Raw genomic sequence first — 17,722 nt, forward strand, 5'->3', positions numbered from 1 at the left:
TCTTCACATTGCCAAAACAACATCATCTCTCAATAACTTCAAGCGAAGACTGGGGGTCAGCCTGATGAGCCAAACTAATCAGGAATCTCCTCCATATAGCCCAACTCTCGCACACTCACATTTAAACAAAACATATACTGTTTATAATTTTTTGTGATTTATGATCAGTTCATTTGTACATTTATGATTAGTGGGTTTTGTTATCTGTTTTAACAAACATTTTTAATTTTTGTACTAATGTATTTTTGTGGTGTAGTTTTTTAAATATATATATTGATAGGATTTTATTTATTTACATTTTACGTCATTTAGCAGACGCTCTTATCCAGAGCGACTTAAAGTTTTTTTAGTGATTGCATATTTATTGTTGTTGATCACTTATTTTCTTTGGTGCAAATAAATTACACCTTGGAGAAATCAGATAAAGTATTGATCAGACTCATTGGTAAAGTATTGATCAGACTCATTGATAAAGTGTGGTTGTTGCGTGCGTGCCTCTGTGCGTGTATGAGCCTCTGAGATGATGCAGTGAAGCGCGTCTAGCTGGCTGTCGAGTCTGACTCTCTGGGATCCTGTAGGAGATGCAGCATGACCAGAATCTACCATCCATCTAGCAGGAGCAGCCAAGCGAGCGTCTCTCTCTCTCTCTCTCTCTCTCTCTCTCTCTCTCTCTCTCTCTCTCTCTCTCTCTCTCTCTCTCTCTCTCTCTCTCTCTCTCGCTCTCTCTCTCTAGGCAGTGTATTGAAAGAACTGAAACTACCCTTTTCAGTGGCCATAACGGATCTTCAAAAGACAAGTCTATAATACAGCTAACCAATGCAGAGAGATGGTGGAATGTTTCTGGTGAATCTGACCGTTTTGTAGACAAACCCAGCAGATTAAGATAAGACTTGTCCCTATAGTGTGCATGCATTACGTATGACTAAAACACTTCAAGTGAATTTAGTTTTCTGGAGCAGTTAAGACAAGTATAGGCCTACTACTTAACTTACACATGACAGAGAGTTGTGCGTAGCTAGAAGAAAGAACTGTGAAATCGATGTCATCACCAGAACTCAATGAGTAGAGAGAGATCAAATAACCACAGTATCTGAGTTTAGTTAGACATGAGGCCTGCTTTTCTTTCAACTTTAGAGAGAGGGAGATAAAGCGAGAGAGAGGGGTGGGGGGAAGAGAGAGAGAGAGAGAGAGAGAGAGAGAGAGAGAGAGAGAGAGGGGTGGGGGGAAGAGAGAGAGAGAGAGAGAGAGAGAGAAAGAAAGAAAGAAAGAAAGAAAGAAAGAAAGAAAGAAAGAAAGAAAGAAAGAAAGAAAGAAAGAAAGAAAGAAAGAAAGAAAGAAAGAAAGTGAGAGTGATCTTTTGGGTACGGGCCTGGTCCTCTTTCTCAGCTGGAGAGCTGTGGTATCGACACAGAGATCTCCAGCGCGGACGGGTTTCCCTCAGGTAAGCATTAAAGCTGGGGGCCGGGTGGGGGGGGGGGGGCACCATGGAAACGTAGCAGGGGGCTCCACGCGTGGAGGGCTTTGATTTGCTGGGGTTCTCACACCGAGAGGAGAAGAGAGGCGATGCAGCGTTAAGGGGTGATGACGCCTTAAAGTGCAACACTGTCGAAAATTAATCGCTTGGCGCTTAGTTTATAATTACACATTCTGTTTCCCCAGAATAAAAGCTTAGGGTAGACTTAAGATAACTAAAAGACGTTAAGACAGGGGGTTCAAGGAATTGAATCAAGGGGGAAGAACATCTTTGTGTTGTTTCTTAACGAGGTAAGCCAGTGGATAGGAGATGCCCTGACAGAGACAGCGCTGAACTATTTACACTGAGCAACTGATGAAAGGTGGAAAAAGTTCCTGGGGAAATAAAACAAACGTATAATGTTACTTATTGATCAAAAATTACTTATGCAGCTACTTTAGGCTTTGTTTTTCTTCTTTAAATCCTTTCATCATTCTTTGCGAATCCCTCGTTCGTTGAGTGGGGGGGGGGGGGGGGGGGGGGGCAAACCCCAGTCATGGAATAACATCACATTCTCATCATGTAATACCCTCTTTGATTTTAATCAAATGAAAGTTTCTTGTGGTAGACTTACTTATACTTTTTCACTTCTTCACTATTTGTCCCACTTTCAGTAAGAATATTCAGGTAGTTGGGATTTGCAGAGTGAAGAGAGTTTAAGACAGAGAGGGCCACGATTTCCTTTGTTGAAATTCCCCTCTTTTGTCTCAAATACATTAATTTCATCCCCCCCCCCCCCTACAACCCTGTCTGAGGACACCCCTACATTAGCCCTTACAACCCTGTCTGAAGAAAAACTTTAATAATGATCATCCTCTGGTCATCGCAGGGTTAGGGCACTCCTCTGATCATCACAGTGTTTTGGCCGGGTGCCAAGCATTGATCTGCTCTCTACCGATCAACCTTCTTTCCATTGATAAGATAAATCGCCACACAATCAGAGAATCAAGAAGAGAAATTGAGGTTTATCGAGTAGGTATAGAGATATAACAGCTAGATCAGTAAAATCTAATGCAGAATTTATTTTCTCTTCTCTCTTACAAAAGGATTGCCGGACAAGATGTGGATTCAGAAAAATTCATTGTCTTACGTCAGATACGTATGTCTTACGAGCGTGACGTAGGAGTGACGATACGAGCGTGACGTAGGAGTGACGATACGAGCGTGACGTAGGAGTGACGATACCTGTTGGAAGACAATGAGGGAAACCAACTGAAACAATTGTATTGTAATAAACAGGTGTTCTACCACTCTATTCTCAGCTTCTCTGATGTACATAGTGATGATCATCTGTAGTTGGTCTGGGTTGGACAGGACAGTACAGTACAGGACAGTATAGTACAGTAGAGTATAGTACAGTAGGGGACAGTACAGTACAGGACAGTAGAGTATAGTACAGTAGGGGACAGTACAGGACAGTATAGTACAGTAGAGTATAGTACAGTAGGGGACAGTACAGGACAGTATAGTACAGTAGAGTATAGTACAGTAGGGGACAGTACAGTACAGGACAGTAGAGTATAGTACAGTAGGGGACAGTACAGGACAGTATAGTACAGTAGAGTATAGTACAGTAGGGGACAGGACAGTAGAGGACAGTACAGTGTAGGACAGGACAGGACAGGACAGGAGAGAACCTTAGAGGACAGTACAGTAGGGGACAGTATAGTACAGTACAGTATAGTATAGTACAGTAGAGGACAGTAGGGGACAGTAGGGGACAGTAGGGGACAGTACAGTAGGGTACAGTAGAGGACAGTAGGGGGCAGTAGGGTACAGTACAGTAGGGGACAGTAGAGGACAGTAGGGGACAGTACAGTAGGGGACAGTACAGTACAGTAGAGGACAGTAGGGGACAGTAGGGGACAGTAGGGGACAGTAGGGGGCAGTAGGGTACAGTAGGGGACAGTACAGTAGGGGACAGTAGAGGACAGTAGGGGGCAGTAGGGTTCAGTAGGGGACAGTACAGTAGGGGACAGTACAGTACAGTAGAGGACAGTAGGGGACAGTAGGGGACAGTAGGGGACAGTAGGGGACAGTACAGTAGAGGACAGTAGGGGACAGTACAGTAGGGGACAGTAGGGTACAGTAGGGGACAGTAGGGGACAGTAGGGGACAGTAGGGGACAGTACAGTAGAGGACAGTAGGGGACAGTACAGTAGAGGACAGTAGGGGACAGTAGGGGACAGTACAGTAGAGGACAGTAGGGGACAGTACAGTAGAGGACAGTAGGGGACAGTACAGTAGGGTACAGTACAGTAGGGGACAGTACAGTAGAGGACAGTAGGGGACAGTACAGTAGAGGACAGTAGGGGACAGTACAGTAGGGGACAGTACAGTAGAGGACAGTAGGGGACAGTACAGTAGAGGACAGTAGAGGACAGTAGGGGACAGTACAGTAGAGGACAGTAGGGGACAGTAGGGGACAGGACAGTAGGGTACAGTAGGGGACAGTACAGTAGAGGACAGTAGGGGACAGTACAGTAGAGGACAGTAGAGGACAGTGCAGTAGGGGACAGTAGGGGACAGTACAGTAGAGGACAGTAGGGGACAGTACAGTAGAGGACAGTACAGTAGAGGACAGTAGAGGACAGTAGGGGACAGTAGGGGACAGTACAGTAGAGGACAGTAGGGGACAGTACAGTAGAGGACAGTAGGGGACAGTACAGTAGAGGACAGTAGAGGACAGTGAAGTAGGGGACAGTAGGGGACAGTACAGTAGAGGACAGTAGAGGACAGTACAGTAGGGGACAGTACAGTAGAGGACAGTAGAGGACAGTACAGTAGAGGACAGTAGAGGACAGTACAGTAGAGGACAGTACAGTAGAGGACAGTAGAGGACAGTACAGTAGAGGACAGTAGAGGACAGTACAGTAGGGTACAGTAGAGGACAGTACAATAGAGGACAGTAGAGGACAGTACAGTAGAGGACAGTACAGTAGAGGACAGTACAGTAGAGGACAGTAGAGGACAGTACAGTAGAGGACAGTAGAGGACAGTACAGTAGGGTACAGTAGAGGACAGTACAGTAGGGGACAGTGCAGTAGGGGACAGTAGGGGACAGTACAGTAGGGGACAGTACAGTAGGGGACAGTAGGGGACAGTACAGTAGGGGACAGTAGAGGACAGTACAGTAGAGGACAGTAGGGGACAGTACAGTAGAGGACAGTAGGGGACAGTACAGTAGAGGACAGTAGGGTACAGTAGAGGACAGTAGGGGGCAGTAGGGTACAGTAGGGGACAGTACAGTAGGGGACAGTAGGGGACAGTACAGTAGAGGACAGTAGAGGACAGTACAGTAGGGTACAGTAGAGGACAGTAGGGGGCAGTAGGGTACAGTAGGGGACAGTACAGTACAGTACAGTAGAGGACAGTAGGGGACAGTACAGTAGAGGACAGTAGAGGACAGTACAGTAGGGTACAGTAGAGGACAGTAGGGGGCAGTAGGGGACAGTAGGGGACAGTACAGTAGGGGACAGTAGGGGACAGTAGGGGACAGTACAGTAGGGGACAGTAGAGGACAGTAGAGGACGTACAGTAGGGGACAGTAGAGGACAGTAGGGGACAGTACAGTAGAGGACAGTAGAGGACAGTAGGGGACAGTACAGTAGAGGACAGTAGGGGACAGTACAGTAGAGGACAGTAGGGGACAGTACAGTAGAGGACAGTAGGGGACAGTACAGTAGGGGACAGTACAGTAGAGGACAGTACAGTAGAGGACAGTAGGGGACAGTACAGTAGGGGACAGTACAGTAGGGGACAGTAGGGGACAGTACAGTAGGGTACAGTACAGTAGAGGACAGTAGGGGACAGTAGAGGACAGTAGAGGACAGTAGGGGACAGTACAGTAGAGGACAGTAGAGGACAGTACAGTAGAGGACAGTACAGTAGAGGACAGTAGGGGACAGTAGAGGACAGTAGAGGACAGTAGGGGACAGTACAGTAGAGGACAGTAGGGGACAGTACAGTAGAGGACAGTAGAGGACAGTACAGTAGAGGACAGTAGGGGACAGTACAGTAGGGGACAGTACAGTAGAGGACAGTAGGGGACAGTAGGGGACAGTACAGTAGAGGACAGTAGAGGACAGTAGAGGACAGTAGGGGACAGTAGGGGACAGTACAGTAGAGGACAGTAGGGGACAGTACAGTAGAGGACAGTAGAGGACAGTAGGGGACAGTACAGTAGAGGACAGTAGAGGACAGTAGGGGACAGTACAGTAGAGGACAGTAGAGGACAGTACAGTAGAGGACAGTAGAGGACAGTAGGGGACAGTAGGGGACAGTACAGTAGGGGACAGTAGGGGACAGTAGGGGACAGTACAGTAGGGGACAGTAGGGGACAGTACAGTAGGGGACAGTACAGTAGAGTAGGGTGAGGAGCAGCTGTAGACAGGAGAGTTGAAAACGTGCCCACTCTCTATGTCACATTCTCAACCAGCCTGCTTCCCTTGTCATCTCTCTCCCCCTGACCAGGACAAATGACCAGGGCCCAAATCTACCCCTACTCTGCCCCGTCAGCAGAAACCCCCCTCCAGACACTTTGCTGCTCCACAGACTTCCCCTAATTTTCTTGTTAAGAAACCGTCGATGGTGTGCTAAAATAAAAGAGAAGGGGGATGGATGGAGGAGGGATGAAGAAGGAATAGGATGGAGGAAGGAGGAATGGTAGTTGGCTGAAATAACCAGCATGCAGTGTGCTGTTTGTTGGCGAGCGATAAAGACATTCAACCTAGCTCTGTTAATGTTAAAGAGATGTCTGGATGCAACTAGACTGTAACTAACTGTACCTAAACCAGCAGGTTCCAAATACATCATTTGCCTGAAATACAGTGCAGTTCATGTTAAAAACATTTACATGCAGTACAGTTCATGTTAAAAACATTTACATGCAGTATAGTTCATGTTAAAACACCTTTACATGCAGTATAGTTCATGTTAAAACACCTTTACATGCAGTACAGTTCATGTTACAAACATTTCCATGCAGTATAGTTCATGTTAAAAACAGTTCATGTTTGTCAGACAAAGATTTTTTTTAAATATGTTGCGTTAGTATGTTTATCAGTAAATAGTAGACAAAATAACAACAATACATTCTGCAGTAGAGATGAGAATATTAAAGCATTGGGCTAAACTCTGTGGTATGGAACAGAACGGCAGTCACAACAGAACAAACATTTCTCTTTCAACTGGACACAGTATTTTCCACCCAGCAGGCAGTGTCCCTATCTGCACCCTCATTTCCACCTTTGCCTAATGCTGCTCAAACGCTTTCCGATCCATGCTGCATGGTCCAACCTGATGCTCCAGTCCTTTCAGATCCATGCTACATGGTCCACTCTAATGCTCCAATCCTTTCAGATCCATGCTACATGGTCCACTCTAATGCTCCAATCCTTTCAGATCCATGCTGCCTGGTCCACTCTAATGCTTCTCCAGTCCTTTCAGACCCATGCTGCATGGTCCAACCTAATGATCCAGTCCTTTCCGATCCATGCTGCATGGTCCAACCTAATGCTCCTCCAGTCCTTTCAGATCCATGCTGCATGGTCCAACCTAATGATCCAGTCCTTTCAGATCCATGCTGCATGGTCCAACCAAATGCTCCAGTCCTTTCAGATCCATGCTACATGGTCCACTCTAATGCTCCAGTCCTTTCAGATCCATGCTACATGGTCCACTCTAATGATCCAGTCCTTTCAGATCCATGCTGCATGGTCCAACCTAATGCTCCAGTCCTTTCAGATCCATGCTGCATGGTCCACTCTAATGCTTCTCCAGTCCTTTCCGATCCATGCTGCATGGTCCAACCTGATGCTCCAGTCCTTTCCGATCCATGCTACATGGTCCACTCTAATGCTCCAATCCTTTCAGATCCATGCTGCCTGGTCCAACCTAATGATCCAGTCCTTTCCGATCCATGCTGCATGGTCCAACCTAATGCTCCAATCCTTTCAGATCCATGCTGCATGGTCCACTCTAATGCTCCAGTCCTTTCCGATCCATGCTTTATGGTCCAACCTAATGCTCCAGTCCTTTCAGATCCATGCTGCATGGTCCAACCTAATGCTCCAGTCCTTTCAGACCCATGCTGCATGGTCCACTCTAATGATCCAGTCCTTTCAGATCCATGCTGCATGGTCCAACCTAATGCTCCAGTCCTTTCAGACCCATGCTGCATGGTCCACTCTAATGCTTCTCCAGTCCTTTCAGATCCATGCTGCATGGTCCAACCTAATGCTCCAGTCCTTGCAGATCCATTCGGCCCAGCGCCCAGAGGGTGTATTAAGGGTGTGTTCCTCTCCCCTGTTCCCCTTCCCGTGCTCCCTGTGTCCGGGCACAGCCAGCCAGCCAGCCAGCCAGCCAGTCAACCAGTCAACCAGTGAACCAGCTAGCCAGGCACTCAGCCAACCACCAGTCAACCAGCTAACCAGTCAGCCAGCCAGCCAGTCAACAAGCCAGCCAATCAACCAGCTAACCAGTCAGCCAGCTAGCCAGCCAGTCAACCAACCAGACAGCCAGTCAACCATCCAGTCAGCCAGCCGGCCAGTCAGTCAACCAGCTGGCCAGTCAACCAGTCAGCCAGTCAGCCAGCCAGCCAGCCAGCTAGCAAAGAGGAACCAGCCAGCCAGTCAGCAGAGAGGAACGGGATACCTCAGGCTACCACACAGACACATGATCAATCACTATAGAGACGCACACACACACACACCAAACGGCAGAGCGTGACATGGATGTGTTTGACTGTGCTGATGGTTCCTCTCTCCAGCGTTCATTCCATTATAACACCACAGGGGAACCATAACACAGCTCCAGAAGACAACACTTTAGAATGCAGATATGGACCTCGGCCTCGCCTCGCAGACAACACAGACATTCGCAACGGAAGCCTGACGACTCTGAGGACACCAGCGGAAGAGAGAGAGAGAGAGGCAGACCCTGCAGTAGCACCACTCTAGTGCCCCAAAAGGTGCCCCCAGACCATTGTAGTGCCCCAAAGGGTGCCCCTAGACCCCCAGACCCACTCTAGTGCCGTGCCCCAAAGGGTGCCTTCCAGACCCCCAGACCCAGCCCAGCCCAGCCTCCAGCCCCCGGCCCCAGGACTCCAGACTTCCATTAGCTAGGTGCTGCTACAAGCACAAAGTAACAATTAGACATCATCTCTTCTATAGTGATTTCCTGCTGGGCGGCTGGGCGTTCAACGATGCCAGCAGTTGTCTTTTGATGACTTAAATAATTAAGAGGACGGGTAAGTAAACTGACAGGCGTTGGCTACTGTGCAGACAGACACGCTTTCAACATACATACAGCATATATCTGCCCCCTGTTGGAGAGCAGCAGTCTGAACCGTACAGACTGTCCCTTAGTGTAAGCTTCAATGTAACTTTTAGAGAGTTTTACATAGTGGCTGCAGACCAGACGGCTCCCATGCTGCAGTACATAGTGGCTGCAGACCAAACACCTCCAATGCTGCAGTACATAGTGGCTGCAGACCAGACGGCTCCAACGCTGCAGTACAAAGTGACTGCAGACCAGACGGCTCCAACGCTGCAGTACGTAGTGGCTGCAGACCAGACGGCTCCAACGCTGCAGTACATAGTGGCTGCAGACCAAACGGCTCCAACGCTGCAGTACATAGCGGCTGCAGACCAGATGGCTCCAATGCTGCAGTACAAAGTGACTGCAGACCAGACGGCTCCAACGCTGCAGTACGTAGTGGCTGCAGACCAGACGGCTCCAACGCTGCAGTACATAGTGACTGTAGACCAAACGGCTCCAACACTGCAGTACATAATGGCTGCAGACCAGACGGCTCCAACTCTGCAGTACAAAGTGACTGCAGACCCGACAGCTCCAACACTGCAGTACATAGTGTCTGCACACCAGACGATCCAACGCTGCAGTACATACTGGCTGCAGACCAGACAGCTCCAACGCTGCAGTACATATTGGCAACAGACCAGCCGGCTCCAACGCTGCAGTACATAGTGGCTGCAGACCAGATGGCTCCAACGCTGCAGTACATAGTGGCTGCAGACCAGACGTCTCCAATGCTGCAGTACATAGTGGCTGCAGACCAAACGGATTCAACGCTGCAGTACAAAGTGACTGCAGACCAGACGTCTCCAACGCTGCAGTACATAGTGGCTGCAGACGTCTCCAACACTGCAGTACAAAGAGACTGCAGACCAAACGGCTCCAACGCTGCAGTACAAAGTGACTGCAGACCAGACGTCTCCAACGCTGCAGTACATAGTGTCTGCAGACCAGACAGAGCCAATGCTGCAGTACATAATGTCTGCAGACCAGACGTCTCCAATGCTGCAGTACATAGTGGTTGCAGACCAGATGTCTCCAACGCTGCAGTACATAGTGGCTGCAGACCCGACAGCTCCAACGCTGCAGTACATAGTGTCTGCAGACCAGACAGATACAACGCTGCAGTACATAATGTCTGCAGACCAGACATCTCCAATGCTGCAGTACATAGTGGTTGCAGACCAGACGTCTCCAACGCTGCAGTACATAGTGGCTGCAGACCCGACAGCTCCAACACTGCAGTACATAGTGGCTGCAGACCCGACAGCTCCAACACTGCAGTACATAGTGTCTGCATACCAGACGTCTCCAACGCTGCAGTACATAGTGGCTGCAGACCAAACGGCTCCAACGCTGCAGTACATAGTGGCTGCAGACCAGATGGCTCCAACGCTGCAGTACATAGTGGCTGCAGACCAGACGGCTCCAGGCGGCCAGCAGGACCCCATTGCCTCCTCTACAGTATGTATCCTGATCAGTCCTGACCACTCTGAGGATACACTACACCAGACAGACACTCACTACAACACCACGGCTACGGCCCAAATGGCACCCTATTCCCTATATGGGCTCTGGTCAAAGGCAGTGCACTATATAGGGAACAGGGTGCCATTTGGGACGCATCTCACATCTAATACAGCAGCACACTCAAGCATTTTTCATTTAGAGCTCCAGTCCTTATCATGTCACGATAAACGTGACCGCTAAAAGGAATGTAAGTGGGATCAAGATCTTGTGTCCTTGATGTAGATTTAATACGTTTGTAAAGTAAAGTATTCTGGATGGATATTGGAGAAATCATAATAACATCATAATCACAAGCAGTTAGACGCTGAGAAACCATAACAATGAATAATGTCTGAGAGAATCTCAACTATCTATCAGACAAGACAACACTGTTTGCAGTATTGGATGAGAATTTTCAGTGTAATCTGGCAGAAAAATAGATGTGTTTCTTGCATGACAAAAATGCTATAATTTGGCCATGAACCTCTAGGAGAATCCATTCCGCTGCTGTCATTCTGGACGAGGGAAATGATTTTGCCTCATCACTTCCCTTTTGGTCCCTCTCAGGACTGGTGGGAGATGTAATATGGATTGTGTCCCAAATGGCACCCTTTTCCCTATATAGTGTACTGCTTTTGACCAGGTCCCATAGGGATGTGGTCAAAAGTAGTGCATTATATAGGGAAGAGGGTGCCATTTGAGATATCATCCATTGGTTATTTTAGAGGTCAGAGTAGCCAGAGGGGTTAGATAGAGGAGGACCAGTTAATGGAAAAAACACCTTCTACTGACCAGCTGACTCCTAACCTCTGACCCCTGCACTCTGACCAGGCACTGGAGCTGGGGGAGGGGAGCTGGGGGAGGGGAGCTGGGGGAGGGGAGCTGGGGGAGGGGAGCTGGGGGAGGGGAGCTGGGGGAGGGGAGCTGGGGGAGGGGGGCTGGGGGAGGGGAGCTGGGGGAGGGGAGCTGGGGGAGGGGAGCTGGGGGAGGGGAGTGATGGAGAAAAGGATGGATGGATGTGGATGACACAGAAGTGCACTCTCTCTCTCTCTCTCTCTCTCTCTCTCTCTCTCTCTCTCTCTCTCTCTCCTATTAAGCATGCCATTTTTGTTTTATTCAAGTAATGCTAATAAATATATTCTTCTAAATTGTATTTTCAGAAACTACTACACAGAAATCTTACATACAGAATTATATGGATACAGTACAGTATATGCATGTAGAATAGAGTGCATGGAGAACAGTGTTGGGGTCAATTCTAATTGGAGTCCATCAATTCAGGAAGCAAACTGAAATTCCAATTTAACAATTAAAAAATGACATTAATTTCTCAATTAACTGAAAAGGAGAAGCTATTTATTTTAAACGTTTTTAAAAGTTTTTGTTCCACCAAAATAGTGGTTTTTGCATCTCTTTGATATTTTAATTAGAAATTGTGCACCAATATTGACTTTTAAAAGCCTGTTATATTAAAGGAAGTGCCCTTTAATATAGACCACATGGAGAATTCAATACATCCAATTTTTTATATGAATAAAGGCTTGCTGAAGTGCCAAAATTCTGCGTTTTGTCCCCTCCGTCAACCCTGTGTCACATCCTTAACGAACTTAATCCCAATATTTCTTCAAGTTTCACCATCACTGTAAAGCCCTAGTTATTCTGTTGCTTTGACAAAGTCAATTCGGGAAGATTATTATTTATTTCATGTGATTACTGATTCATTGAAGTCTGTCCCTCATTTTAAAGTCAACCCTGTTACGTGAACTGAACTCTGGTTTTAACATGGTCAAACTATTCCTTTTAAAATATATCTTTTTAAAGAAACATTGAACATCTAATAGTCAAATCATAGTGTAAAAGCAGGTGAGCTGGTTCTACTCTTTCTGGCCATTTTCTGGGGTTTTGTGGTGGAAAAACTGGGCGGGTCGAGCAAAACATGTCAACCCTGTTACCCATAGATAGACAGGCTAGATTTTTTTTTTACAATTTCATATTTTTTTGTGAAGCTTGCATTCAATTGCCACTCCTTGTTGAACATGTGCTCTTTATGACAGAATGTTAAAATGAGGTGAAATCAAATGTATTTTTGGACCGCGTTACCCTTCTGAAAAGGCACCGAATTGGTGGAACGACCCAGGGGTCATTGACGGGAGTTTCTGCTATGCTAATTCCTCTGACACACCTGACTTTACAATAGGCCAGAATAGGACAGCACAACAATACTGGCCTGACATTACAATAGGCCAGAATAGGCCAGCACAACAACACTGGCCTGACATTACAATAGGCCAGAATAGGCCAGCACAACAATACTGGCCTGACATTACAATAGGCCAGAATAGGCCAGCACAACAATACTGGCCTGACATTACAATAGGCCAGAATAGGCCAGCACAACAATACTGGCTTGACATTACAATAGGCCAGAATAGGCCAGCACAACAACACTGGCCTGACATTACAATAGGCCAGAATAGGCCAGCACAACAATACTGGCCTGGCATTACAATAGGCCAGAATAGGCCAGCACAACAATACTGGCCTGGCATTACAATAGGCCAGAATAGGCCAGCACAACAATACTGGCCTGACATTACAATAGGCCAGAATAGGCCAGCACAACAATACTGGCCTGGCATTACAATAGGCCAGAATAGGCCAGTACAACAATACTGGCCTGACATTACAATAGGCCAGAATAGGCCAGCACAACAATACTGGCCTGGCATTACAATAGGCCAGAATAGGCCAGCACAACAATACTGGCCTGGCATTACAATAGGCCAGAATAGGCCAGCACAACAATATTGGGCTGGCATTACAATAGGCCAGAATAGGCCAGCACAACACTACTAACACAAGGTCACAAGCAACAGAGGGCAAATTCTGCTGTCCATCTGCTTGGTTTCTTTCCCATAACTATTTAAAGATGCATGTATAATCCGTGTTGGGGAATATTGAACTAACTACATGTAGTTCAACCTGGGGTCAGTGAGGGCAGTTGCTATAGCTTGTGATCAGAAACAATATCCCAGAGGATCAGAGAGGGGAACAGGCTCTTATTAATCAGGCCATACAGGGTTCATAACCAGGGTCCATATAGCTCTTGTTAATCAGGCCATACAGGGTTCATAACCAGGGTCCATATAGCTCTTGTTAATCAGGCAAGGGTCCTTATCCATCTCAGTATTGATACACTGTGGTTTAACATCACCAGATAGGATGTTACAGATGTAGGATCTTAATTTCATCACTCTTTTGTTGCTGAGAATTTTCTTGAACTGCAGCTTTGTGATTTACATAAATTCACTGAAAACCCGCACAAACACATGGTTATATTAACAGTATTGCACTTTTCATGTAGCCTACTTTTGGCCAGGTAATAGCCTAACCACCGATCAAGCAACATTATGGACTAAACGTTAAAATCCTGTTGCTGCAGGATTGTTTTGTTGTGACAATACTGGTCAAATTAAGATCCTACATGTGTAGCTCATAAACAGTGCGGTAGACTAACTTTAAGATTAGGGCTGGAATTAGGGGGTGATGTGTGGAAATGGAGTACCCAAAGTACACTGAGCTAAAAAATAAACGCAACATGTGAAGTGTTGGTCCCATGTTTCATAAGCTGAAATAAAATATCCCAGAAATGTTCCACACGCACAAAAAGCTTATTTCACTCAAATTATGTGCACAAATTTGTTTACATCCCTGTTAGTGAACATTGCCAAGATAATTCATCCACTTGACAGGTGTGGCATATCAAGAACATGATTAAACAGCATGATCATTACACAGATGCACGTTGTGCTGGGGACAATAAAAGGCCAATCTAAAATGTGCAGTTTTGTCATAAGAACACAATGCCACAGATGTCTGAAGTTTTGAGGGAGCATGCAATTGGCATGCTGACTGCAGGAATGTCCACCAGAGCTGTTGCCAGAGAATTGAATGTTCATTTCTCTACCGTAAGCCACCTCCAACGTCGTTTTAGAGAATTTGGCAGTACGTCCAACCGGCTTCACAACCGCAGACCACGTGTATGGCGTCGTGTGGGCGAGCGGTTTGCTGATGTGAACGTTGTGAACAGAGTGCCCCATGGTGGCGGTGGGGTTATGGTATGGGCAGGCATAAGCTACGGACAACCAACACAATTGCATTTTATCGATGGCAATTTGAATGCACAGAGATACCGTGACGAGATCCTGAGGCCCATTGTCGTGCTATTCATCCACCGCCACCACCTCATGTTTCAGCATGATAATGCACAGCCCAATGTCGCAAGGATCTGTACACAATTCCTGGAAGCTGAAAATGTCCCAGTTCTTCCATGGCCTACATACTCACCAGACATGTCACCCATTCTGCATTGACGTGTACGACAGCGTGTTCCAGTTCCCGCCAATATCCAGCAACTTGGCACAGTCATTGAAGAGGAATGGTACAACATTCCACAGGCCACAATCAACAGCCTGATCAACTCTATGTGAAGGAGACGTGTCGCGCTGCATGAGGCAAATGGTTGTCAGACCAGATACTGACTGGTTTTCTGATCAACGCCTCTACTTTATTTGAAAGATATCTGTGATCAACAGATAGATGTCTGTATTCCCAGTCAATTGAAATCCATAGATTAGGGCCTAATTTATTTATTTCAATTGACTGATTTCTTACAGTGGGGAGAACAAGTATTTGATACACTGCCGATTTTGCAGGTTTTCCTACTTACAAAGCATGTAGAGGTCTGTAATTTTTTATCATAGGTACACTTCAACTGTGAGAGACGGAATCTAAAACAAAAATCCAGAAAATCACATTGTATGATTTTTAAGTAATTAATTTGCATTTTATTGCATGACATAAGTATTTGATCACCTACCAACCAGTAAGAATTCCGGCTCTCACAGACCTGTTCGTTTTTCTTTAAGAAGCCCTCCTGTTCTCCACTCATTACCTGTATTAACTGCACCTGTTTGAACTCGTTACCTGTATAAAAGACACCTGTCCACACACTCAATCAAACAGACTCCAACCTCTCCACAATGGCCAAGACCAGAGAGCTGTGTAAGGAAATCAGGGATAAAATTGTAGACCTGCACAAGGCTGGGATGGGCTACAGGACAATAGGCAAGCAGCTTGGTGAGAAGGTAACAACTGTTGGCGCAATTATTAGAAAATGGAAGAAGTTCAAGATGACGGTCAATCACCCTCGGTCTGGGGCTCCATGCAAGATCTCACCTCGTGGGGCATCAATGATCATGAGGAAGGTGAGGGATCAGCCCAGAACTACACGGCAGGATCTGGTCAATGACCTGAAGAGAGCTGGGACCACAGTCTCAAAGAAAACCATTAGTAACACACTACGCTGTCATGGATTAAAATCCTGCAGCGCACGCAAGGTCCCCCTGCTCAAGCCAGTGCATGTCCAGGCCCGTCTGAAGTTTGCCAATGACTATCTGGATGATCCAGAGGAGGAATGGGAGAAGGTCATGTGGTCTGATGAGACAAAAATATAGCTTTTTGGTCTAAACTCCACTCGCCGTGTTTGGAGGAAGAAGAAGGATGAGTACAACCTCAAGAACACCATCCCAACCGTAAAGCATGGAGGTGGAAACATCATTCTTTGGGGATGCTTTTCTGCAAAGGGGACAGGACGACTGCACCGTATTGAGGGGAGGATGGATGGGGCCATGTATCGCGAGATCTTGGCCAACAACCTCCTTCCCTCAGTAAGAGCATTGAAGATGGGTCGTGGCTGGGTCTTCCAGCATGACAACGACCCGAAACACACAGCCAGGGCAACTAAGGAGTGGCTCCATAAGAAGCATCTCAAGGTCCTGGAGTGGCCTAGCCAGTCTCCAGACCTGAACCCAATAGAAAAACTTTGGAGGGAGCTGAAAGTCCGTATTGCCCAGCGACAGCCACGAAACCTGAAGGATCTGGAGAAGGTCTGTATGGAGGAGTGGGCCAAAATCCCTGCTGCAGTGTGTGCAATCCTGGTCAAGACCTACAGGAAACGTATGAGCTCTGTAATTGCAAACAAAGGTTTCTGTACCAAATATTAAGTTCTGCTTTTCTGATGTATCAAATACTTATGTCATGCAATAAAATGCAAATTAATTACTTAAAAATCATACAATGTGATTTTCTGGACTTTTGTTTTAGATTCCGTCTCTCACAGTTGAAGTGTACCTATGATAAAAATTACAGACCTCTACATGCTTTGTAAGTAGGAAAACCTGCAAAATCGGCAGTGTATCAAATACTTGTTCTCCCCACTGTATATGACCTGTATATGACCTGTATATGACCTGTATATGACCTGTATATGACCTGTATATGACCTGTATATGACCTGTAACTCAGTAAAATCTTTGAAATTGCTGCATGTTGCATTTATCATCCCGCCTCCTGCCACTGCTCCTGACCCCCAGGGGTCGTCACCTCTGACCCCCGCTGACCCCCACTGGATCCCCTCATCAATCTGGAGAGGGCCATCTCTGCTTAATGACTACTGGAGAGAGGGCCATCTCTGCTTAATGACTACTGGAGAGAGGGCCATCTCTGCTTAATGACTACTGGAGAGAAGGCCATCTCTGCTTAATGACTACTGGAGAGAGGGCCATCTCTGCTTAATGACTACTGGAGAGAAGGCCATCTCTGCTTAATGACTACTGGAGAGAGGGCCATCTCTGCTTAATGACTACTGGAGAGAAGGCCAACTCTGCTTAATGACTACTGGAGAGAAGGCCATCTCTGCTTAATGACTACTGGAGAGAGGGCCATCTCTGCTTAATGACTACTGGAGAGAAGGCCATCTCTGCTTAATGACTACTGGAGAGTGGACCATCTCTGCTTAATGACTACTGGAGAGAAGGCCATCTCTGCTGAATGACTACTGGGGAGAAGGCGATCTCTGCTTAATGACTACTGGAGAGAGGGCCATCTCTGCTGAATGACTACTGGAGAGAGGGCAATCTCTGCTTAATGACTACTGGAGAGAAGGCCATCTCTGCTTAATGACTACTGGAGAGAGGGCCATCTCTGCTTAATGACTACTGGAGAGGTCCATCTCTGCTTAATGACTACTGGAGAGAGGGCCATCTCTGCTTAATGACTACTGGGGAGAAGGCCATCTCTGCTTAATGACTACTGGAGAGAGGGCCATCTCTGCTGAATGACTACTGGAGAGAAGGCCATCTCTGCTTAATGACTACTGGAGAGAGGGCCATCTCTGCTTAATGACTACTGGAGAGAGGGCTATCTCTGCTTAATGACTACTGGAGAGAAGTCGATCTCTACTTAATGACTATTGGAGATAAGTCCAGCTCTGCTTAATGACTATTGGAGAGAAGTCCATCTCTGCTTAATGACTACTGGAGA

Source organism: Coregonus lavaretus, assembly GCF_964263955.1.
Source record: "Coregonus lavaretus genome assembly, chromosome: 10".
NCBI classification, from domain to species: domain Eukaryota; kingdom Metazoa; phylum Chordata; class Actinopteri; order Salmoniformes; family Salmonidae; genus Coregonus; species Coregonus lavaretus.